Source organism: Rhineura floridana, chromosome 6 (assembly GCF_030035675.1).
Source record: "Rhineura floridana isolate rRhiFlo1 chromosome 6, rRhiFlo1.hap2, whole genome shotgun sequence".
Lineage (NCBI taxonomy): Eukaryota > Metazoa > Chordata > Lepidosauria > Squamata > Rhineuridae > Rhineura > Rhineura floridana.
In genome coordinates, this window is record NC_084485.1 from 28,561,796 (window position 1) to 28,586,879 (window position 25,084).

Here is a 25,084-nt window from a genome sequence, read left to right on the forward strand (position 1 = left end):
AAACTAGCCTCAAACTGGCGCCAAAGTGGTAAATTTTTTATTGTGGAATAAAAGTCACTCGAGAAGCCCAACATGTTTCAATTTAAAATCTTCCTCAGGGGCAATAGAGCCTGTGATGCTCTTCAAAGATAATTCTCTTGGGATCCTTCCACAAGAATAAACTTGGTGTCTTTCCATAAGAATGAACTTTCCAATTCAATACTGACTTGAGGCTTGTTTCTCTTTTCATGTCAGCTGCATGCAAGCAGTGACCCTGATCTAGAGACAGACTCTTGCCTAACAAGCTACTGCACACTACTAATATAGGAAGCTGTAGTATACAGAGGACTGGCTCGGACTGGGGAGGGCAGCTATGAGAGAACTAGAAAAGGTCTTCAAATGTAAAGATGTATCACTAAACACTAAAGTCAGGATAATTCAGACCATAGTATTCCCAATTTCTATGTATGGATGTGAAAGTTGGACAGTGAAAAAAGCAGATAGGAGAAAAATCAACTCATTTGAAATGTGGTGTTGGAGGAGAGCTTTGCGCATTCCATGGCCTGCAAAAAAGACAAATTTTAGTGTTAGAACAAATTAAACCAGAAATGATGAAACTGAGGTTATCATACTTTGGACACATAATAAGAAGACATGATTCACTAGAAAAGACCATAATGCTGGGAAAAACAGAAGGGAGTAGAAAAGTGGAAGGCCAAACAAGAGATGGATTGATTCCATAAAGGAAGCCACAGACCTGGACTTACAAGATCTGAACAGGGTGGTTCATGGCAGATGCTGTTGGAGGTCACTGATTCATAGGGTTGCCATAAGTCGTAGTCGACTTGGAGGCACATAACAACAACAACAGCATACAGAGTCAGAATAATAGTTCATCTAGCTCAGTATTGTTGACATTGACTGGCAGTGGCTCTCCAAGAAGGGGTCTCTTCCAGGCCTACCTAGAGATGTTGAGGATTAAATCTAGGACCTTCTGCATGCAAAGCAGATGTGCTACCACTAATCTATGGCCCTTCCTTCTAACACATGCGGTCATCCTATATTGTTATCCTGCTTTATCCTACACTGTGGTTGGGGATGAGCAGTCCTCATCAAAAGATGGGTGATGTGGTGCCTCCCTTTGCACATTTTGCACTGCAGGTGGGGAATGCACTTGGAACATCACATATGCATACATAGTTGCATTTGATCTCCATACCCAGGTGTGGAGTATGCACAGTCTCTGATCCAATCAGTAACTACATACACTGACTCATTAGTAGCAGTAATAACTATGCAGGCACCAGCTAAGATATCCATGCAAGAAAAGAAAATGATCCAGCAAAGGGGATTTCTAGCAGTGGTACAAGGCTGCATCCTCTTATCATTGCTATAGCCACGTAGGAGCACTTTTGGGAATCACCTCCCCCAGTTCCAAACTAAGGACAAATGAAAAGTGGGAATGAATGTTAAGTTTGCTTTTTTAACGGCATTATGGATGTGAGACTATAGCAGGATTCCAGCACCTGCTATGGTGTACTGTGGAAGTGGGGAACCTCAGGCCTGGGGGCCGAATGTGGCTCTCCAGGCCTTTCTGTGTGGCTCACAGAATTCTTCCCAGGCCACACCCTTCACCAGCCCTGCTTTGTAGCCTCTTTGAGTGTTTTTGACTGGCTGGAATGTGTCCTTGAACTCCAATAATGCCTCTTGCTTGTCGGTAGGAAGGATAAAATGGAGAGAGTGAGTGTGTGTAGAAACTAGTCTACTGCACAAAGGTAAAATTTCCATTTGTTGCTCTGCCCTCTTTTGACTCTGCCCATCACTGGCTTATAGTCCCTGGAAGTTTCCTCAGAAGGTAATATGGTCATTGTGTTGAACAAGGTTCACCACCACTCGTGTGCCGGTCAGGATGCTTGGGGAATTTAATCTTTGACAATTCTGATACAAACTTACTTGATCCATATACCTCGCAAACTAATGATCAAAATGTAGCTATCCTTCAATTTCACACTTTGAATTTTGTGCTGCTGTTCTTGTCTCAAAAAAGTATCAAAACACATGTCTAAATGTGCATTCTGAGATAAAATATATTGAGAAATACATATTTTGAGATGAAATATGCTAAAAATAAGTGTTTATGTATTTATATGCAATTTCTTGGCAAATTTTATATATTTAGAGGTGAATTTTTGTGTGGATTTTTTTCAAATTGTAGATTAATGTGGAAAGAAGACAGATGAAACTTATGAATAAGCATATGTGAAAATGACATGGACCCAAGATAGACAGATTCAGCCATCCTCCGTAGTGGCTTCTATTACTAGTACTGTGCTTGGCACTAATGAAGTGCTAGGTGGTGTATGGAACACTGAACTAACTTGTGCCCTGCACAGAAAGTTTAGTATCTATGTTTCAGTATTACTGGAGGATGTCACCTCCATGTCAGAAAATACATGCAGATGTAATATGGGAATAATGGATAACACCCAGCTGGCTCAGATACAAGACTAGTGAACCACAAGCCCCCCTTCTGAAGCCCTTCTGGATCTTCCATACTAGATATGTCTGTTGCCATTTGTGTAAAGGCTGTTTTGGTCAGGAAGTTTGATCGCTTGCTTAGGAGCTAACACTATGGCCATACTAGTAGGTGGGCAGGTTGAGCTGCTGTCACACTCACCAAAAGCTTTTGCATGCTCCTGTGTGCACAGTGCTCCAGAGTTCTTTCCTTTCCTATTCAGCCATTTCTTGTGTTTACATTCTTCTCTTAAATGGTGTCATGGACAATTCGTTCTCACAAATAAAGAAGATATGAGCAGTGCTTCTGTAAATTTATTATCTGTTTTTGCAGCATGCATGCCAGTTTTTAAAAAGACACTGATAAGTGCTTACTGTCACAAATACTATCTTAACTACTTAACTATATACTGTTCATCCTGTTGGCCCTATCATGGGATTTACAGTGCAAGCCTATGCATGTCCAGTTGAGTTCAGTGGGGCTTGCTTCCAGATACTTGAGTATAGGATTACAGCCTTATAGTGCAATCCTAAACATTTCAACTCAGAAGTGAGTCCTATTGAATTCAGTAAGGCCAGGTAAGCGTGGTTAGGATTGCAGCCTTAATCTCATCCTCCTAATTTATTAAGGCTAAATTAAATTGCTGTTGGTTGCCGCTTCACAGGATCATTTTAGAAATATAAAGCATCTACTAGTAACCGAGCCACATAGTTCCAAATCTATTTAAGCTCCCTTGCTTGGTTTCAAAGAAACTGTTCGGTATTTTAAAATATACCAAGCTGAAATAGGAACTAAGTTTGGTGGTCCTATTTCTTAGCAGAGATAAAAACAAGCAGCAGAATGAGATAAACCAGTCCACACCTTTCTCTATACAAATAACAACAGACACAATCTTCTTAGGTAAAAGATAAAGAACATTTACTCATGACCTCTTCATATGTTCAGAAACATAGGCTCTAGCTTAGATGAAAGAAAAATAGTCTCAGTCCATCTTAGTATTTAGTATTGATGCTCTCAGCAGAGAGCCATGCGCCATGCGGCCTCTCCCAGTGGTAGATAGATCAGCAATGGAGAATATTCAAAGAATCCCTAGGACAAAGGAAGGAGGAAACCAGGTAACTAACCCTACCCATAAGGAAGTTACATCATGGTGAACAGGTACATGGGATATTTCCCCAAATATCCCCCAAGGTGAACATGCAGTATTTGCCTATTCCAACAGAAACTTGCTTGGTTCCAAGGTTTAAATGGTCTGGCTTCCATACGACTGGTTTAGTAAACTCATTAGAGTCATGTTGCAAAATCTCAGTGAAGTGTACATCTTTAATATTTCCTTTTGCACTAAAATTGAGGCATACAGAATATTCCTTAAGAGTTAAGAGTCAGTCAAACTTACATCTGAGCAGACATGCTTAGGATTGTATTGCTAATTTGTTGCAGCTTGTATCCCTGACTTGAAAGGTTGCTTAGGGCCAAACTACATGCTACGTTAAATGTATGGATTGTACTTTCTCCCCCTTTCCTTTTTTAAAAATAGGAGTAGGGAGAGAGAGATCTGTACCAGGATCACAGCAAGAAGGAAGGGGAAGTTTAACTCCCCCTCCATGCTGTGGCCCCAGTGAAAAGTTGCTACTTGCCCTGCGAGGGAACCTGCTAATCTTGAAGAGTTCTCATTAACCAGTACTTCCTGGACCTAGTTTGGTGATTACGATTCCCATCCTTTCTTACCTTTGAAGTACTTCACCTCAAAGATCTCCTGATTAAAGGACAAGAGAATAAAGCTTTAGTTCAATCTGGTGCACATTCATCTGGGTATAAGCCCCAGTGATCACAGTGAGACCTCCTTTACAGTCAGTGGTGGTCATAGAACTGCACTGCATATTACACAAATGGAGCAAATCTGGTTGCCAGTTTGTTTTGAGGCTCTGTTCAAGGTGCTGGTTTTGACCTTTATAAAGTCCTAAACCAGTTTCGCCCAACCTGATGCCCTCCAGATGTTTTGGCCTACAACTCCCATCAGACCTAGCCAGTATAGACATTGGCTTGGGAAAGACTGCCCTAAACTATCTGGGACCAGAATATCTCAAGGACTGCGTCCTCACAAATAAGCCTGCTAGATAATCTCACTCTGCCTCCGAGGACCTCCTCTTTAAATATATGGTGTACTGGCACCCAGCATCTGGAGTAGCATTTCAAGCATTCCAAGGGGATTATGCTTGGCTTCTTTGCTACTCATGTTCTGAGATATAGCTTTTCTTAAGGATTTTACTGCTACTGCTGCTTTTGAGCTTGTTGTATAGATCACCTTACTTGCTTTATTGTGATTGATGGCTGCTTTATGGTTTGTAAGCTCCCTCAATTATAATTTTATATAGAAAGGTAGGGATGAAATAGGAGAAATCCTGTATACTAATAGTAAACTCAGTGTCTGAGTGCTGATCCTACATGTAGCCAAAATGGTACCATGCATAAGAGAGAGAGAGGTATCAGCAGGTTTGGGGAGACTCTTAGGTTTGCAGAAGCACTGGGGGGGAAAAGAAATAAGAAAAAATATGGGAGGGAGTGAAATCCCAAACAGCCAATGAGAACTAAGCATGCTCAGTGACTACAGAACACTGAGTGTCATTTGGGTGAGGCTGTGAAACAGAAAACCTAGGAAGTGGGGAAGGAGGAGAAACAGAATGGAGTATCCTGGGAAAGGGCTGCCTGGAACCGTGAAATAGAGCATGTCACACTGCAACATTTTGTTGCAGCTCTCACTTGTAAATACATCAGTGTCTTTATGGCCATATTTTCACATGCATTCCACAATTGAGTGGGTGTCTCACTAGTTTATGATACAAGTGCTTATTTTGCCACATCAATGTATGGGAGGGAAGGAGAAGGAAATAATACAGACCCGTCTTTCTTGAGGCTCAAGTTGGGCAGTGAGACATGATTGTCATCAATATGATTTCTTTTTCTTCCATAGGGCTTGTTTTTAACATAGCCAAAGTGCTGGTGGACTCTCTGGTTCCTGTGCTGTAAGGGAACAGATGGTATTTCTCACCATGATCTAACTAAGCATCTAACACAGCAGAAGTAGCAGAAGAGAACCGGTCAGTAAAGATTTTTTTAAAAAATAATGAAACCTTGGAAGTAGGAAAAATCCTGATGTATCTTTCCTATAGAAGGCCATAACTAATGTGTTTTTCCGTTGTTCGAGCCAAATCATGATTATAAAAGTCTTGCTCCTCCTCCCTTTGAAACTGTGGCAAAACTCCCAGTGCATTTGCTGGGATCAGGATTGGGCCAGAGAAGCAGGAATGGTGCTATTTCTATCACTATCTTAGTAGCAGCTGCATTTTCCCCTTCCATTATCAGAGGCCAACACAGTCAAACTAATGTATGCCTAACATACATTCACATGAGTTGTATCCATTCTGGGTGATGAGGAGCCTGTCACCCTCGAGATGTTGTTGGACTCCAACTCTTAACAGCCCCAGCCAGCATACCCAATGGTCAGGGATGATGGGAGCTGTAGTCAGTAAGAACATAGGGAGAGCCTGCTGGACCAGACCAGTGGTCCATCTAGTCCAGCATATTTTATGTGGATGGTGTAGCGGGACAGTGGCACTCAGCTGACCTCCAGATAGCTGAGTTGCTGCTGCTTACCAGGAAGGGAGAGGGGGAGGAGTGAGGCAGTGAGCAGGTTGGCACAGTGCAAACACACTGGCAGGAAACCACAGTGCTCTCTCCACCGCCTCACCTCTCCCAGTAAGCAGCAGTGACTCGGCTTTCAGGAGGTCAGGTGAGTACGCCCCCCCCTCCAGTGTGCACTAGATGTAGTTCAGCAACATCTAGAGCAGGGCTGGGGAACTTTAGCCCTCCAGATGTTGGTGAACTACAGTTCCCATAATCCTTGGTCATTGAGTGGGGCTGATGGGAGTCCAACAACATTTTTTTTTTACAATAATTTTTATTCAAATTTTCATAAAACATACAAAACAAAATCATAAAACATTCAAAGACAAAAAACAAAACAAAACAAAAATGATTAAACAAAAAAATAAAATGTTGACTTCCCATTTGTCGCAGATCAAATCAGTTATAGGTCTACAATATATAACAATCCTGTCTCTTAAATTATATTATAAGATCACTTTCCTCCAGTAGTTATCTTAATTAATCATCAAATCTCATAAACATTACTTTATTCTTTCCACAAAAAGTCAAAGAGAGGTTTCAATTCTTTAAGAAATATATCTATCAATTTTTCTCCAAATAAACATGTCGATTAATCCATCTCGTTAATAATAATAATAATCTTATTGTCATAACCATAGTCCAAATAAACATATCGATTAATCCATCTCATCAAAATCTGTTAGGTCCAATAATTTCAATAGCCATTATTCCATTATCCCTATTAATTCCATCTTCCATCTTCAATAGTCCTGTTAAGTCCAGTAATTTCAGTGTCCAATCTTCCATTATCAGTATTCCATAATAATCTTGCTGTCATAGCCATAGTCATATAATAAGAGTCTGATGGGAATTTCCTCTATCCCAAATATTTTCTTGCCATCAATTCTGAATAAGTTGCTGAAATATTGGAGTCCAACAACATTTTGAGGGCCAAAGCTTCTCAGTCCGGATCTAGAGGGTACCAGGTTGGGGATGGCTGCTGCAGAACAACCACAGCACAACTGGTAAGTGCTGAACTCTGCACAGACCCACACGGCTCACATTCTTAGTGCATTCAGTTGATGTTCTGAGGTGAGGTGAGGTAGGTGCCTTTTTGGGAGAGGGCCTTTATGATGGTGGTGCCACACTTGTGTAATTCTCTCCCCAGAGAGGCTCACATTTTGTCCTCACCCTTCCCCCCGACTTTTAAAGTTATGTTTCTTAACCTACTTTGCTGCCGCTGCTTTATTGCCGGTTTTATTATGATTTGCTTTGCTTTGTATTGATTTTATAGCATTGATTTTATTGTTGTTTGTATTGTATTACAAACCACCTGGGGAGGCATTAGGCTGTAGGGTGGGTATATATACGTATATTAAATAAAAACATTAAATTATGCAAATTGTCTCTTGAGGGAGGGTTTAACAGCAAGAAGAATCTCTTGACAGCTATATGCAGCCCGCCAGTAGTATGTTGCCTAGCTTTGTTCTTTCCTAAGCCTTCCCCCTCCCTCAGTAGTTTCCTAAAAGTATGCCCTTGCTTTTAAAGGACTTATTAGAATTCAGCCAAGTACAGTCCTGGTTCCTGCCAAGACTGAGCAGACTACATGTCCAGCTAGATCCTGCTACATTCCAGAATCTGCGATTCAGGCATTTGAATTTGTCATCAGTTTGAAATTGAAACCAGCAGAGCAATGGTGGGATTTCTGTGCTTGCAAATCAGCCTGCAGTGGAGTGGTTTTTTCTGGGCCTTTTGATTGTGTGGAAAGAAAATCCCACAGCAAGGGTTGTTGGCACACCTTCAGTGCCTTCTGAGCAGTGACAAGATTCTGGTTTGATGATGACCAGAGTGCAGCTCTAGGGAAGCACGAAACAACCCTCCCCATTGCACAACATGGTTGAACTCGTGGATGTGCAAATGATGACATGGAAAAAGAAGGAGGGGCCAAAGCCAAGATGCTGGAAAAATAGAAATTTATTTGTATTGTAAGCCCAACACTTTTCAGCCTGTTAATTTTCACGTGTTGGGCTTACAATAAAAATAATTTTCTATTTTTCCAGTATCTTGGCTTTGGCCTCTCCTTCTTTTTCCTGGTTTGGATGCTAGCCACTTTTTGTTGTTGCCAAATGATGACATGGGCCAAGGGGAAGAAATGTAAAGCACATGATTTGCATGCAGAAGGTTGCAGGTTGCATCTCCAGGTAGGGAGATGCCCCAAACCCTGGGGAGCCACTGAAAGTCAGAGTAGACCGTACTGAGCTAGATGGACCAGTGGACCAACCTGGTATAGAGCAGCTTCCTCTGTTCTTATTAAGGAGGGAGTAAAATTTTTGAAGATTTGGGGGATTAATTGCTTGCTCTCGCCATCATATTGAAAGGCTAAACTTCAACTTGCCTGGCACGTTATACACATGTTTGAGATGTGGTAGTGAATTGGGTATTTTAAAGAATGTGATTTGGTTCTGCCATGTTCCTTCAGTGAACGTAGCAGTGAAAATGAAGTTGGCAAGGCTAGGCTGCTGGCAAGGCTAGCTCACCTCACTTGCCAATGGTGAAGGGTATGATAGCACTCCTCCCCTCCTATTTCTTGTAGAGACTCATAGCTGAATCTTACTTCAACAATGGTGATGGGACAGCACCCTCTACTGCAACTGAAGGATGCAAGCTAGCTTAGAGGACAAAGCACAGGCCCCAAGGCACACATAGCTCTGCCTCAGTACCTCCCCATCTCCCAGCAGCTGTCCCCTAAGGCAAAGGCAACTTTGTCTAATGTTAGGGCTGGCCCTTGCTAATGCGGCATGTACTTAAAACTTGGCCTTAAAATACAGGTGATTTGTGTGGTTAAGATATATGTTGCTTGTTATTAAAAAATGTTGCAACTTACCTGGAAATCCAAATATGGATCTCACACTAACTAATTAATTAATTAATTCTGGTTTTGTCCCCATCCTCCTCCCTGCTGAATGAAAATGAAGTTGGCACTGATGCTGCTAACTATGTGTTGGAGGAGAGCTTTGCGGATACCATGGACTGCGAAAAAGACAAATAATTGGGTGTTAGAACAAATTATTTATTTATTTATTACATTTGTATACCGCCCCATAGCCAAAGCTAAATTAAACCAGAACTATCACTAGAAGCTAAAATGGTGAAACTGAGGTTATCATACTTTGGATACATAATGAGAAGACATGATTCACAAGAAAAGACAATGATTTTGGAGAAAACAGAAGGGAGTAGAAAAAGACGAAAGCCAAACAAGAGATGGATTGATTCCTTAAAGGAAGCCACAGACCTGAACTTACAATGGTTCATGACAGATGCTCTTGGAGGTCCCTGATTCATAGGGTCGCCATAAGTTGTAGTCGACTTGGAGGCACATAACAACAACAACAAAACTCTACAAATGAAAGAGACAGAGGAGGATGAGAAAGATAGCCCATGTCACCCCTTGGGCAGGGTATAAGTAGGAAAGCAGGCAGTGGGGGGTGGCTGAGGGCAGACTCATGTTGGTGGGGCAGCACTCCCTAATGGACCAGCCTCCACTGCCTGACCTTTGCATCAATAATGGATTCAAATGGATGTGTATATGTAAAATATACCTTTCTGATGTCTAGCATGGAACCAGGAATGAAAGGAAATGCAGAAGAAGAACATTGCTACAACATTAATAACCATTCCAGACCAAGAACCTCTTATTTTCCCGTTCTTGAACCCCCATATCCCTTTCTCTCAATTTTCACACCAAACTATTTATTCCCCTCTCACTCCCTTTTTTTTGTTTTGCTGCTGTTGTAAAATGGTAAAAAATCTGAAATGTTCAAGAAGGAAGGAAGGAAGGATCAGTACATCTGGACAAGCCAGCTTAGTTATAATGGTTAGCCAGAAGGTATATGTTCACTCCAGTTTTTGGTCTCAGCTTTCAAGGCTATAGAAGAAACAAGCTAATTAATTTTCACAGCTAACCTCTACTGGAGGCTGTTTCACTGCTTGTGCTTTGTAGATCAATACAGTGGCAGCAATATAGCTCTGTCCCAGGAACAGTATTTCCTAAGGATCTTCAAACCTTCCTCTTTCAAGAAACCTTTTAAGTAGAGATCTTATCCCAGTCTGTGTCTGTTTTGGAACTGCTTTTTAAGAAGTTTTTAAAGAATTAAAAAAAAAACATTTTCAAGATGTTTTGTTTTTGTGATGTTTTAAGATGTTTTTAGTGTTTTATCCCTTGTTTGCTGCCCTGAGGTCCACCTGGGAGTAGAAAGGGATAGAAATTTAATAAACAACAACAACCTTTTAAATGTCCTTGTTCAGTAGTGATGCTGTTCATACCCTCATCCAGCTGGTCCCACACACGGAGCTCCTGAATGTACAGGACTCCCTCCTACCCTTCAAAGGCATATGCAGATCTGCCCATGGCGCTGTTGAATGTGGGAAGCCTATGCACATGACAGCTTTGTGCACTCACGAAAACTTGCTGATCTTTGGATTGGAATATCTGTGACAGTGACCAAGCAAATAACGAGTGCAAGCTACTCATGTGTATAAGCCTGTGGCAAGCTCTGCCAAAAATTCTGGGAATGTTAACTTTTAAGAATATACATTTCCTTACAACCAAGAATGCACATGGAAGAATTGAGAGGACTTGAATCCATACATTGTAGATTTGTAGAATACACACAGCTCTGGTTATATATAACATGCTTGCTGCATTGCAGATTGGTTTGCTGAGTGCTGGATGATGCTTTAATTGAATTTTGTGGGTGAGGCTTAGACTTTCAGTCTAGGGGTTGGGTGGTTTTTTGGTATTTTTTTAAAAAAAGTGTATGCTTCCTATTTTCTGAATCATTTTTTGCTGTGCATTTTCTGTTTTCTATTGTTTGCTCCATTTCACTCTGCAGTGAAGGCACCACCCTTTTCAGGCGGAAATCCTGGACAAGTTGTCTAACTTGTCCAGTGGGTGGGCTAGCTGCTAGGTGAAAGTGAGATTCTTAATTTGCCCCAGTGGATGAGAGGGTGGTGAGTCTATCATCTTTTTGAAAATGTTTCTTTTAAATACATCAGCAGACGACCAGTGAATGCATTCAGTTTATGAGCCATGAAAGTGACTGTATACTATAGCCAGCATGGATTTTTCGCATTCCACAATGTTAAATTGAAAATACCCCCACGCCATTCTGATGCTTCCCATAGGCTCATTTCAAACCAAAACCTTACAAAAAGTATAGTCCTGAACTCAGAAACGCTTGCTTAACAACCCTCTAAATTTTCATGGCAATAAGCAAAACAGTCAGAGAGAATCAAGAGTTCAAAATGTAAAAAGAGACAGAAAAAAACCAGACCCCTGTTAGACATTTTTCTGTCAGAGTTCTCATAATTTGTTGAAATTCATTAAAAATCAGCCATGTTCACAGAGTACCTATAATCCTATTATTGACCTTGCCCCATACCCTGACCTTCATCTTCTGCAGTTTAAAAGTTTAAAAAATGGCTGGCCAATTTTTAATTAATTTAAGAAATTTAGCATTGGAGTCAATGATAAGCTGGGGCATACTCAGTAAGAACCAACTGCCAGTGTTCTAAAAGTCAGACGCACAGCTGTTTGGCTTGCCTAATCAGGGGGCCACATCCATGCCAGACTTTTGTTTCACTTTAGACAAACATGGCTTCCCCCCAAAAATCCTGAGAAGTGTAATTTGTGAAGGGTGCTGAGAGGAGAATCCCATACCCCTGACAGAGCTCCAGTGGCCAGAGTGGTTTAACAGTCAGCCGCTCTGATTGAAGCTCTGTGAGGGGGATAGGGCATCACCTAGCAACTCTCAGCACCCTTCACTAACTACTTGGAGGCCGGGCCTGACAACCAAAAGGTCTTCTGTTTCTTTAAAAGTTGTGCAAGGGGAAGGGAGAATTCCACCTTGTGGTTTTTCCCATTACAGTGTTGCAAGAACACCTGCACTTCACTAACTTTCTCTTCTCCTAAAGATACAGGATCAGTCTCAGGCCCTGAACCTGGCAACCCTAGTAACATTAGAGTTTATGTCAGGGTCTCTCTCTCTCTCTCACTCACTCACTCACACACACACACTCACACACACACACTCACACACTCACACACTCACACACACACACACACACACACACACACACACACACACACACACACACTGCAGTGTGGAGTGCTCCTGCTCAGTGTTCTACTCAGTCATGTCTTCTTTCAGTCATCCCTTCTTCCATTTCCCCTCCTTCCCTGTTTTCTGTCCCCACCCACAGCATAAACTCAGCATCCACTGACACTGAACATGTTCCATCCTCACTGATCTGAATTTTTATTTGCCTCAATACATCCTCTCTAAAGATTTTTCTGCTTCCACAAACGTGGTACAGTCTGAAATGCAGGGACTTGTCATGGTGGTCCCCATAGCCACACCCCTAGGGGGAGTTCAAAAATGCAGAGGGCAGGACAGCTTGCTAGGTGGGGCAGAGCTGCTATGCTAGCTTCTGAAGAGGTGGGCTGTTTTTGCTTACCTAGGGGGGTGGCAAGGCAATGGGGAAGGTAGCTCTGCTGGTGCATTTGTATCACCCTTCTCCCTCCCGGTAAGCAATATTGAGGCTCAGCCTCACATGGTGAGCTGCGTCTGTCTGTCTCTCTTCCCCTCCCATATACATACAACAGCAATAACAGTAGCAGGACATGAAATGGAAATGGACTGCCTTCAAGTCGATCCCGACTTATGGCTAGCCTATGAAGAGAGTTTTCATGGTAAGCGGTATTCAGAGGGGGTTCACCATTGCCTCCCTCTGAGGCTAGTTCTCCCCAGCTGACTAGGGCCTGCTCAGCTTGCCACACCTGCACAAGCCAGCCCCTTCCTTGTCCACCACTGGCAGCTGGGGGGCAACTGGGCTCCTTGGGACTATGCAGCTTGCCCATGGCTGCACAGGTGGCAGGGCACGTAACCCCTGAGCCACTCACTGTGGGGGTGATCTTTAGCTGGTCCTTGACACCCAGGAGACACGAGCGGGGATTTGAACTCACAGACTCTGGACTCCCAGCCAGGCTCTCCTCCTCACTGTGCTATACCAGCTGTCAGGACATAGCATAATACCCAGTTTATTAGGATCAGCTGACAGTCCTAGTCATAGAATAGTGAACTGGCAAAGGGTGCTGAAGCAGCATGTTGGATTTTGGCTGTGGAGACTTGGGTTCATATCCCTGATCAGCCATGAAGTTCATGAGTTGAGTTGATCTCAATCATCCCCCCCCCCATGTGTACCACCCTGGACTGAGGTGCTCTAGAAAATGATGTCATTGCTCCTGTTCTGAAGGGGGGGGGAAATCCCTGCATTCCTCCTCCACAACACTACTCTTTGTGAGTGTGTGTGTGTATACTACAGCTGCCAAATTTACAGTTAAAAATCCTCCCGTATTTCTGACAAGGTACACCACTGTTTCTATTTCCTTCATTTGATCTGTCTCCTGGCCATCCCAGTCATTCAGTTCCACAGCTGTAAAATGTAAAATCTTTGCATGACGGCTAAAGAGTATGAGGGCGTAGTCAAAGCCTTTCTAGATGACAAAAGCCAAGAATTTTAAAGCATCATATTAGCACATATCCAGTATAAATAGTGCAAGATCCTGAGTGACGGTGGTGGCAGGGTGGAGAGGATAGACTTTCTGCTGGAGTACAGCTTGTTTGCTGCTTAAAATCAAATATTTTTGTTAAAAAAATAGCATCGGGCCAAATATGTGTTCCAAAATGCATAGCCTAGAATGAAATTAGAAAAGGTTCACAAAATGGCGGTGTGTTGCCACAGAAGAGGTGAGCAATGTTGCTGATGTTCAAGCTGTTATTTTCTTAATTTTGAAAAGGGAATTCTTCCATGTACTTTATAGCAGTGAACACTTTTGTTTCTAAAGAAGGGCCCCCCCCATGCTATGAAACACAGTAAGGGTATTGGTTTTGTGTTGTGGTGGTAAGGGAACAGGAGTGTGTCTCTTGTCCCCAGTGATATCACAGGCACTAGCCAAAAGGTGTCAAAGATGCTCAAGCGATCATGTCCCACAAAGTACCTCAAACTGTGATGAATGTACTATCTGGGATAAAATAAATTGCATTTCCCCAGGGGCAGTTTCAATGCTGGGAAAACATGATTTCCTCAGAACTGAAGCAATCTGGGGAAAGATATCTAGACCCCTCAAACAATGAGTAACAGCTGCACCTTTTATTGTGCAGTAAAACAATCTTGTTGTTTAACATTTGGTCTGATGTGTCTATTCTGTCTTTCTATAATTGTGTATAATCATGGTCTGCAGGCATAAGCAATATGAATTTCTGAGAATCTGACTGTTTGTATTTTGTTTAAAACCCACAAGTTTCTAGTCTTTATGATTCTAGGTAAAACTTTATGAATGGGCATTATATGCCATATGCTTAGAAATGGTGTGTATGCTTGGGTTACATATGTGTGTGTTGTTTGACTGGTCTTCTAGCGGTCATAGATAGCACCCTATGGGTAGGAAGACTATGTACCCTACTTTATTTCAGATCTGGCCCTCCATATGTTGCTGAACTACAATTCCCATCAGTCTCTGCAAGCATGGCCAGGGATGATGGAAGCTGCAGTCTAGCAACATCTGGAGGGTCAAAGGTTCCCCATACTTGCTTCATTTGAAGGGCTGTTCATTCCAAGTGCAGTTTAAAGGGAAACAATCCTCAGAAGGGAGAGCAGGAGGGGCCTTGAAGTTGCCAATCAGCAGTTAGCACCTGAAGAGCAGACTGAAGAGGGACAGAGGCCACCTGGTCTCAGTCTTTCTCACTGTGGTGAGATGCATTGTCTTTCCATTTAAATTACAGTAATCATTTCTAAATGTACATCTATACATATAAATTAGCATATGGAAATATTCAGATGTGTCCTCTATTGCCCCCATTTTTGGTGCTGCATTTCCTCTTTTTTAATAATGTGTAAGTGGTCCCGCTACCTATGGGATGCAGAATTTCTTCTCTCCTGTCTATCTTAATCCCTTTTAATAATCTTCTGCTAAGTATTTGCTGTCATCACTTTTGGTGTTGCCAAAAAGCCTAAATTCAACGAAAACACAAATCTTAGGTTCAAAATAAATTAATGCTAACTAAAAAAAACTTCAGGAAACTGGCTTGCTTAACTTATTTATTTATTATTTGATTTGTATCCCGCCCTTACTTTAAAATATATTAAAACAAAACATCTTTTAAAACATTTTTTAAAAAGCTTTAAAAATGTTTTAAAAACTTTTTTTTAAAAAAAGGTTTAAAAACATATTAAAAAGCAATTCCAGCACAGACACACACTGGGATAAGGTCTCAACTTAAAAGGCTTGTGGAAAGAGGAAGGTCTTCAGTAGGTGCTGAAAAGGTAACAGAAATGGCCCCTATCTAATATTGGAGGGGAGGGAATTCCAAAGGACAGGCGCTACCACACTAAAGGTCCTTTTCCTATGTTGTGCAGAATGGACCTCCTGATAAGATAGTATCTTCAGGAGGCCCTCACCTGCAGAGCACACTGATTGACTGGGTATATAAGGGGTAAGACCGTCTTTCAGGTATCCTGGTCCTGAGCTGTATAGGGCTTTGTACACCAAAACAAGAACCTTGCACTTAGCCCGATAGCTAATAGGTAACCAGTGCAATTCTTTAAGCAGCAGGGTGACATGTTGGCAATACCCTGCTCCAGTGAGCAATCTTGCCACCACATTTTGCACCAGCTGCACCTTCCAGACGAACCTCAAGGGTAGTTCCACATAGAGTGCATTACAGTAATTCAGCCTGGAGGTTTCCAGTGAATGGACAACAGTGGTCAGGCTATCCTGGTGCAGAAACGGACACAACTATCTTACCATCCAAAGGTGGTAAAAGGTACTCCTAGCCACTGAGGCCACCTGGGCCTCTAGCGACAAAGATGTCTCCAGGAGCATCCCTAGACTACAGACTTGCTCTTTCAGAGGGAGTACGACCCCATCCAAAGCAGGCAACTGACCAATTACCTGAGCTCGGGAACCACCAACCCACCGTGTCTCTGTATTCCTAGGATTCAGACTCAGTTTATTGGCCCTCATCCAACCCACCACTGAGTCCAGGCAGTGGTTCAGGGCTTGCATGGCCTCTCCCAATTCAAATGTTTCAGAGAAATAGAGTTGGGTATCATCAGCATACAGCTGACACCTCACCCCAAATCTCCTGATGACCGCTCCCAAGGGCTTCATATAGATGTTAAACAGCATGGGGGACAAGATGGTACCCTGCTGCATCCCCCAGCAGAACTGCCAGGGGGCCAAAAGACAATCACCCAATGCTATCCTCTGAAAACGACCTTGGAGATAGGATCGGAACCACTGTAAAACAGTGCCTCAGATACCCATCTCACCAAGTTGGCCCAGAAGGATACCATGGTCAATGGTATCAAAATCCGCTGAGAGACCAAGTAAGAATAACAGGGTCACACTCCCCCTCTCCTTCTCCCGACAAAGGTCATCCACCAGGGCGACCAAGGCTGATTCAGTCCCATAACCAGGCCTGAACCCAGACTGGAATGGGTCAATGTAATCTGTTTCATCCCAGAGTACTTACAACTGCTGTGCCACAACCCTCTCAATCACTTTCCCTAAGAAGGGGGTATTTGTGACTGGTTGGTAATTGTCACAAATCAATGGGTCCAGGGTGGGCTTTCTCAGGAGCTGTCAGATCACCACCTCTTTCAGGGTGGCTGGAACTACTCCCTCCCGCAACGGTCAAACCCTCAGCAAGCTTGAATCAGCCAAAAAGAGCAAGGGTCGAGAGGACACATTGCTGGCTCTGTCATTGCAAGCACCTTATCCACATCATCAGGCCTCATCAACTGAAACTGTTCCCAAGAAGTTGCAGCAGAAATTGCACTGGACGCCTCACTGGGACTACAGTAGGTGTGGATGGGGCATCAAGAGTGGTCCTCTGAAGGTTCTTAACCTCCATTTCCTGGAGTTGATGTCAACAGACCCTGAATACGGAAGAGCTCCACTGGACAGCTGCTTGAGGATGTGATGGTGGCAGAGAAGTGGGCCTTCTTTGCAGCCTTCACCGCCACACAGTAGGGACAGTTATGATGTTTTACTCTTGCCTGAACAGCCTCACAAAATGTCTTTCGCCACTTGCACTCTAGCTGTCGTCAGCCTGTTTCATTGCACTTAGCTCAATGGTGTACCAAGGTGCAAACCGGGCTTCACAATGCTGGAGAGGGTGCTCAGGGGCAACCGTGTTAAGAGCCCAACGTAACTCTGTGTTCTAAAGTGTGACAAGGGCTTCAACAGGGTCACCTGCTCTATCCCTCCCAGGGCATTCAGGAATCCCATGGATTCCATGAGTCTCCAGAGACGGACCATCTTAATCTGTCTATCACCCCTGCAGGAGATAGGAGTGATAAGTCTAAATTTCACCAGGAATTGACAACGGGGTGACATCCACCACCCCCCATCTCCGGACCACCCCTTCCTCCATCTGGAGCAAAACCCAAGTCGAGAGTGTGCCCTGCCCTATGCGTCTGGCCGGTGACAATTTGAGACAGCCCCATGGTCATCATGGAAGCCATGAAGTCCTGAGCTGGAATACTAGAGGCAGCCTCAGCATGGACATTGAAATCACCCAGGACTATCATTCTGGCCTCCTCCAATACCACAGTCAAGGTGGCTTCTGCCAGCTCAGTCAGAGAATCTGCCAGGCAGCAAGGTGAACAATACACCAGCAGCAACCCTAGTTTACTGTCTCCTTGGCCTGATACCAGGTGCAGACCCTCACAGCAAGCTCTAAGACATAGTGGTTTCCTGGTTGCAGAGACAGAAGTTCTGTAGACCACAGCAACTCCTCCTCCCCTCCATCCCTGCAGCCTGTGCTGGTGTTGCACCAAGTATCCAGGTGGGCAAAGCTGGATCAGATCAACTCCTCCCAGTTCACCCACCCAGGTCTCAGTAATGCACACCAAATCGGCACCTTCATCCACAATCAAATCATGGATGAGTGTGGACTTACTGGGTACCTATCTGGCATTAAACAATACACCCAGGCCAGTGGGCACAACAGATGAGCAACAAGGAACCCATCCATGAGATGAGTGGGAGCAAGTAACAAAGGGTAAATAGCCTTGCCCTCATCTTCTATAGTAGTTCACCACCTCCTTATGGCAATACTTCCCTCTACCCCTGATCACTGGAACTGGGGTGGCATCACCCATGTCCTTCCTTACTAAGACTCCTCCTAAACACCTGATATGGACCCAGCAAGAGCCCACCAACAAAACCTACCTGAACCAGTTATCCCAGTAGGCCTGTGAGAGAATTGGGAACAGTCAGATCCACTCAATATCTTTCACACGGACCACAGCTGCTCCCCCCATTTCACACCCAAGGAGGGCCAGACTTCTGCAAGTTACAGACTCTCACTCTGAAGGCATCTGGTGACTTTCTCCTATCATTCAGTTCACTGCAAAGGCTCTCACCCTGCGCAGGAACTACATATGTGCCATGCGCCTTCCCCACTACCAATCTCCTCTAGATTGGTTGAAAAAAGAAAGAAATAGAAGGGGGTAGTGCCCTTGCGCTCGGGACTCCTTAAGGGGCATTCCCCTTTGGTGTCTTACCTTCAGTGGCAATGCCCAAGGGCAGCCAGGCTTTTATGCCCCCTGACCCTGCCAGGAGCTGATGCAAGATGCTGCAAGATTAACTGCAGCCTCTCTCTGGAGCCAGGGTCAGGCAGGGGGTCCCAGTCCTTGTAGCACTTACCAGGAACTTCAGCTGTCTCAAGAGACAGCAACCCAGAGGAGTGAGCAGCAAGCACCCAGATGCTCAGATACTCACTCCCAGGGCACAAATGACTGCACACAGAGAATGTAGGATTCCACAATGAAGAATTTGGATTTGGAATCACACAGTAGAGCTAACTCTTCATATGATAGTCAATCTATATTAAGGGGTCCAAACATGCACTCACATTTTGAGTGTCTGATTAGTAGTAATGCAGTCCATAGTCAGCCAACATGCATATTTCTCACCACGAGTTGACTGCTGCTGATTAATTGGCAGCTTCATGTTACAAAGTTGTGTAACTGTGACTTTCACTTATTTGTAACAGAGGGGTAGAAGCATCTTGCGCAATGCTAGTGCAGTGGTTTCCAAGCAGTTTAGGCTATCTATATTTAATGTACTGTGTACCCATCTCTCTCCACCAGTAATCCTGGGTTCCATATGCCCTTAGGGCTGAACTATATATTACATGTAATCATATGTAAGTTTACCCAGATGTGACTTTATCTCACAGACAAGTAGAGTTGAGAGGGAGTGATGTAAAGTGGAAAAGCAGTGAGAGAAGAGATGCTTAAGCCTTTCCCCACCTGCCACTTCTCTGCTCCAACCCACCCGAAGCTGCTTCCCCCCCCCCCATATTCCAAATGTGTGTGTTGGGATCCATTTCTCTCTCTCTCTCTCTCTCTCTCTCTCTCTCTCTCTCTCCCCATGGCTATAATTTTTATTTATGATAATTTATTGCTAGCTTTTTAGAAGCCAAAAGGGCCGCTAAGATTGCCATTAGTTTTCCATTAGAATGGCATGCCCTGATTTGCATGGTCACAAATTCACTGCCCTTCCCCCATTGTTATGGGTATTATATTTCCTTACCTGACTGTTTCCTAACCATCACTACTTTCTCTCCTCAGCCTCTCTCATAGAGTGTTTGATGGAGAAGGTTCACACAAAGCAAGTTCACTTATTTTTCATCTGAGCTGCAAAATGTGTCTGGAAGTGAAGTTTGGCACAAGACAGCCTGCAAGTCAGTGTAGCACGAAAGAAATAAACAAACATTCTTCCAAAAATGGGTTGAGCAGGGGTGCGTATGGTGCATGGTTCATTCACCACAGGGAAAGGAAGGGGCAGAAGACAATGGCAGACCATATGCTTTGCGTACAAAAGGTTGTAGGTTCAATCCCTGATGTCTCCAGGTAGGGATGAGGAAATCATAGAGAGCTGCTTCTAGACAGTAACGAAACTGAGCTAGATGGAACAAGGGCCTGACTCGATATATGGTAGCTTCCTGTGTACCTGTGTGTGAAACCATATCGCAGTTTTCTATTGTGTCACATTTCAGGAGCTTGAAGCCATTGCCCGTTAGTATCGATCGATCAATCAATCAATCAATCAATAAATCGATCAATCAATCAATCAATCAATCAATCAATCATTACTAAGTCCAGCACCCATTAGAGTCCATTGTGCCTCATCAATTATTTGGTCTTACCAAAGCCTACAGCCTGCCATATGAAGTAGGGCCGCCTCAGTGGCAACTTTTTTTTTGGGGGGGGGGAGAAGAAATTAGATAGGGAAAATGGTGCTGGGGACACTGATTGAACACCCTCTTCCCAACACTGCTGCTTCAATCAAAATCGGAGGTCCCCTTCTGCAGCTATTTTAATGAAGAAGTCGAGAGAGCCGGTCTTTTGCATCATATTCCCTACATGATGTAAAACAGGGCTGGAGACCCTCAGATCCTGCAGCCAAATGTGGCCCTTTGGGTCTCTGTATCCGGCCCTTGGAACTCTCCACAGGTCACATCACCTCTCTACGGGGCTTGCTTCCCACCCTGAGTGTTTTGCTTGGCTGAACACCGATGATATTTCTTGCCTGTCTGGGTGGAGGATAGAGAGGGGTGTGTGACTGTATAGAAAGTAGCCTACTGTACAAAGGTAACATTTACATCAATTGCTTGACCCACTTCTGCCTTTGACCATGGCCACCACTGGTATGTGGCCCCCAGAAGATTGCCCAGAAGAGAATGTGGCCCTAGGGCTAAAAATGTTCCCTACCCCTGATGTAAAAGATAGCATGCATATACTTGGGGATATAACTAGTGAGAAGTAGTCTGTTCCTTCTGATTGTTTTACTTCTTGCTAACTGACAAGTCCACGGCTGTTCACAGTTATTACTGCTGACTCTTTAAAGGAAAAAGGCTATTACTGCTGTCGGCCTTTAAGATTTAAGGAAAGAGTTACGGACAGGATTTTCAAAGTCCTCTGTGCTAACCTTGGTATGTAGCACTTTGGAAAATCCCATCATAGCATATGCCAGCCCTTGAGTGAAAAATAATCCCAACAAAAACAAAAATTAAAAATAGATGTTTTGCAAACTTTGGGTAATGATTCATTCTCCACATTTACAAAGGAGATAATATTATTTACAGGCACTCCACTTCTCTGGTGAGAATTTCCAGTGGCACAGAACTTAGTGGGTGTGGTCTCCTTTAGAATAGGTTCACTGGAAGCTTCTGGCATTTTGTAATACTTGCATTTATTTACAAATACACAGACAGAAGGGCATAACTTAACACTCCAGCAGACACTCCAAAGTCTGCTGTTCCCACATAATATATTCTAGGGGAACAGTCTGCACCCTGACTCTGCCCACATCTTTTTGTCCGACCCAAATCCTTTTGTTGTCCTTTACACCAGAGGTGAATGTGGCCCTCCAGATCTTTCTCTGACCCTTAGGACTCTTCCCAGGCCATGCCATTACCCCCAGGCTGCACTCCTCACTGACTCCGCTCCGCATCCTTGTTGAGTGCTTTTGACTGATTGGAACATTTAACTAAACGGTGATCATGCCTCTTGCCTGCCTGGGTGGAGGCTGAACAGATGGGTGTGTGTGAGTAGAAAACTCTTGACTTGTTAATGGCTGGAATGTAGCTTACTGTATACATGTAAGATTCATGTGTTGCTCCACCCACTTTTACCCCTGACTACACCCACAGTTGGTATGTGGGCCCTGAAAGTTTACCCACAGAGGAATGTGCCCTTTGGGCTGAAAAAAATCTGCTCACCCCAGGTTTACAAAGACACCTGTTTCACCCCTTCTCCCAACCAGTGTGCCTCCAGATGTTGTTGGACCACAATTCCCATCTTTCCTGACCATTGGCAATGCTGACTGAGGCTGATGGGAGTTGTGGTCCAACAACATCTGGTGGCCCACTAGTTGGGAAAGGCTGCTCTAGAACGAGGTTGAGTATCTCTGCCCATCACCTCTGCATTCTTGGGTCACCTTTGCTCCCATTGGAACACACCACTGGAATATTACAGACTACCAAGGGTCTTTTGTCAGGTCTTTACAGATATTGCTTCAGGGAACACACACACATGCATGTGCACAAACATACACACCTCCCAGGATTTGTCTGCCAATTACATCATGTTGTGTTTGTGGAGTCCATGGATGCCTCAGAGCCAAACTAGATGAGGTTAGGGCAGGCACACTGGCTAGAGCAGGTTTGGGAAGGGGGCTTCAGGGAGAGCACAGGGTGAGAAAAGAGAGAGGAGGTTCTGTTGCATGAGCACAAGTCATTCTGCTTGCGCATTTTGCTGTGTAGGTGTTTTTAAGGCTGTACCTCAACCAGAATTCCTCAGTTAGGAATTTAAATATTACTAGAACTTCTTGGGTTTATTTTATAACAGACATATACATTACAGTGACTGTCAGAAATTTGTTGGCATTCACATGGGAAAGCTGGTAATCCCAGATAAATATTGCCTGAAAACTCAGAGATTCACTGGTGAACATTAGGAGTCACCTAAATATGACTGCCCACATTCACTTGTCTGTGTCCCAAAAGTAGGAATACACACATACATATCCATACTAGGGTTGCCAGGCTCAGGGCTTTTGGCTGATCCTGTATCTTTAGGAGAAGAAAAAATCAGCCAAGTGCAGGTGTTCTTGCAACACTGTAATGGGAAAAACCACAAGGTGGAATTCTCCCTTCCCCCTGCACAATTTTTAAAGATACAGAAGACCTCTTGGAGACCAGGCCTTGCAACCAAGAGGTCGTCTGTATCTTTAAAAATTGTGCAGGGGGAAGGGAGAATTCCACCTTGTGGTTTTTCCCATTACAGTGTTGCAAGAACACCTGCACTTGGCTGACTTTCTCTTCTCCTAAAGATACAGGATCAGTCTCAGGCCCTGAGCCTGGCAACCCTAATCCATACCTATTTTCACAAAACTCATATGTTGTTGTTGGCATTCACATGTAAATGGTTGTTGGTCACATGGAATTAAAACAAAACAAAACATTGCTATTCAAGGAACCTCCAAAAGGAGTTTTTGGGTGCCAGGATTTAAAAAAATTGGCATCTCAGCTTTTAAAGCATATTTAAGTAAATACAATTTAATTGCAACACTAATGGCTATATTACAGTGCCAGCAACTGGATAATTTTACAGGCAGAGGATGCTGATTCTGAATATCATAGTTTTGGAATGTTTATATAGTGAAGTATCTTGTTAGGATGACATTGCTACTGAGGTCGATGGTCTTTCTAAAAATGCCTAAGAGCAAAGGTTAAAAGCAGAGATTATTTTCCCAGTAGATTTAACACTGCAGTGAAAGTTAAGAACTGAACCTTAATTAGCCCTGGTATTTAGGTACTTTGATAGTAACAGCAACCAAGTTCTGATGATTTTGTACAACAGCACTGTGCTTGTCATTTCCCTACCATTTTATAAGCTTTAACCCTTACCATGTTGCTGTGAGAAAAGCATATGGGCAAAATCTGTCAGGAACTCTAGATATATACATTTTTAATGGGGTCCAAGATAAATCTACCTGTTCCTCTTTGGCAATACCTGCTGTGGCTGGTGGATGCAATCCAGGGATGACTTGTTGTAAGAAGCACTTAGGTCCCAGTGAAATCAGTAGGATGTAAGCATGCCTAGCTGTGCACTGGTTTGCTGCCTCCATTTCCAGGGTGAAATCTATCCTCAGTTCTGGACAAAGCAGATCCTGTTCTGCCCAGGTCAGTCCTGGGCATCTGGCAATCCTAGCACCTTTGGTGAATGTGTTAACAGAGGTAGTTTACTAAGCTTAAGTAAATATTATTTGAGCCCATAACTGAAAGAAAAACATCACCTAAAATGGTTTAGGAGGAGGAAAGGCTAGTGAGCCATTTTTTCCTTGCAAAACTTTTGACCAGATGGAACCCAGAAATCACTAATTATAGGGGGAAAGTTGGCAAAAACATAAATAACTAGAGGGGATAATATATTTTGCTGTATCATCATCATCATCAAAGTGCATTGTGCTTTACAAAATGCAAGAGGACAAGTCTCCACCCTAAGGGACTTACAATCTAAAATTTGCCATTCAACAAAAAATTTGGCATTCATTAGGAGGGCTTTAAACTGAATCCTAAGTGGGAGGGAGACTTAAACCTGGAGGTAACGATTGACGAAGGCTTATGCACAGTAACAGACATTGAGAGAATGGCTCGAAAGGGCCCAATAATTTTTATGAAGACTAAACTCATTATTTTTATGTAGGAAGGCGGCTAAACCATAAATCGCGTGGTCTTCAATGTCTATATACTAATGCTCAGAGTATGGGAAACAAACAGGACGAATGTCAACTCTTAATATAGGAGGGTAAATACAACTTGATAGGTATAACTGAAACCTGGTGGGATGACTCCCATGACTGGAATACAGCAATTGAAGGATATAACTTCTTCAAAAACAACAGAAGAAATAGAAAAGGAGGCAGAGTTGTGCTATATGTTAAAAATATATACCCCTGAATAGAAATACAGAAGGATGAGTTTGGTAGCCCTACTGAGAGTATCTGGCTTAAAATAAATGGGGCAAGGAATAAAAGGGACATGGTGGCTGGAATCTACTACCGACCACCCAATAAAGGAGAAGTCGAGGATGAAACTTTTGAAAAGCAAATTGCCAATATTTCAATGAAGCATGATGTAGTAGCAATGTGGGACTTCAATTACCCCAATATCTGTTGGGAGACAAATTCTGCCAAACACGGCCCCTCCAAGTAATTCCTGACTTGTGTGCGAGATAACTTTTTCCTACAGAAAGTGGAGAAAGGAAGTAGAGGATCAGTTC

The 25,084-nt window shown here is 43.3% G+C and overlaps 1 protein-coding gene and 1 long non-coding RNA gene across 5 annotated transcripts in view; one reads left to right on the forward strand and one right to left on the reverse strand.

Annotated features, from left to right (window-relative positions):
• RIPOR3 (RIPOR family member 3) overlaps positions 1-25,084 on the forward strand; it is a 177,747-nt gene that overhangs the window by 36,070 nt on the left and 116,593 nt on the right. For all 4 annotated transcript variants that reach the window (XM_061631275.1, XM_061631279.1, XM_061631276.1 and 1 more), the window contains exon 2: positions 5,466-5,592. The gene's annotated coding sequence lies outside the window, so the exon portion shown is untranslated. The remainder of the gene's footprint in view (positions 1-5,465; positions 5,593-25,084) is intronic.
• Positions 104-23,948, reverse strand: LOC133387136 (uncharacterized). Its single transcript, XR_009763373.1, has 4 exons — positions 23,816-23,948; positions 9,466-9,560; positions 5,394-5,515; positions 104-542 (listed from the first exon to the last, which is right to left on the reverse strand). It is a non-coding gene; the product is annotated as an uncharacterized LOC133387136 (long non-coding RNA).